Genomic DNA, 1289 nt, shown 5'->3' with positions numbered 1-1289 from the left:
TGTCGATACTTTTTTTGCTGGATTGATTATTGAAATACAGTGGCATTAATAGCTATTATCTAGGAAGGCCTCAATGATCGGAGGCTCTGTATGGGGGTTAGGAGGACACTAGTCATGTAACATGTTTTGATAGCTGGGCGGTGAAAGCTTAGAAACACGTTTAGACAGTTTACACCTAAATGCTTTATTTAATCTGTTCATCAGCTAAAAGGTAAGCTTTTGCATTAACTGTACATAAAATTTGCCATTTACAATAAAAAAGGATTCCATTTTGGGGGTAATAAAACGCCATGATGATATTCCATGACGTATTTAAAAACTGTAAAAACTGTTTAAAATCAAATACTTCAACTGGTCAATAAGAAGTATATATGACGATAAGAATATAATAACTACGTTAAAGAGACAAAAACGGGCTCTGCAAGGGAGTCATAGATATTCTTAAGATAGCACATAGATTAGTTGTACATGATTTCATCTACTTTCCCCTTCTCATACAAATTCCTTGTTAAATCCAGTTGCACATCAATAATGCAATCCATAACATTAACATTAAAACAAACCTGTCTCTGTGTTAGTAGGGCAGAGACACTCAATACCTTTTAGGACCTAAATGCCTTGTACACCTAAAACTTTCTCATTTTTATATCAAAAGAATAAAATCACCCCATTTCTAGACAACAAAAGATACTTGAACACTAATGACAAAGAATCAGTTGATAAACAAGACAACAAGTTTAAAATGCCACTTTGGCATTCACGATATACGTATAACTGCTGTTAGAGCCTTAGTTCTTACAATACATACACTTTAGTACGTCATAGAGCACCAAGAACATACATAAACTAGTTTACACATGAACAGGACTGAACAATGCTTTCCAATGGTCCTAAAGTATGCATGAGGCTTTCCTTGACACTGTACCTGTCACAGGCAGATGGAAATGTTCTTTGATATTTCGGAGTTCTTTCAGCTGGAATGTTTTGAGACACCTTGTCTTTGCAGCCTCACATATATTTATGCTTTCAAACATAAGAGGATGGCTGTAGGCAATGTTCTGATATTTTTTGTCACGCAATGTCTGCCACTCCGTTTCCACTTCCAAAGATTCAATGTCCTTATGGGTGACAGAGTCTGGGCTTTCTCGACGTCTCTGTGCAGCTGACAGCCTCGCAAAGTAACTACTGATCTGCTTTGCACTCCTCAATTCGCTAGGCTCGAACAACAGCTCCCCATCTTCACCTCGTGCATACTGCATGTCCTGTGAGACTTGTGATGCGTCTGTCTT

At 37.5% G+C, this 1289-nt stretch overlaps 1 long non-coding RNA gene across 1 annotated transcript in view; it reads left to right on the top strand.

The window, feature by feature from the left end:
- Positions 1 to 1289, top strand: part of LOC109466339 — a 10913-nt gene that overhangs the window by 9096 nt on the left and 528 nt on the right. The window lies entirely within an intron of this gene.

Source organism: Branchiostoma belcheri, unplaced genomic scaffold, assembly GCF_001625305.1.
Source record: "Branchiostoma belcheri isolate BF01 breed outbred unplaced genomic scaffold, Haploidv18h27 scaffold163, whole genome shotgun sequence".
NCBI lineage: Eukaryota > Metazoa > Chordata > Leptocardii > Amphioxiformes > Branchiostomatidae > Branchiostoma > Branchiostoma belcheri.
This window is presented reverse-complemented; position numbering and strand designations above follow the sequence as displayed.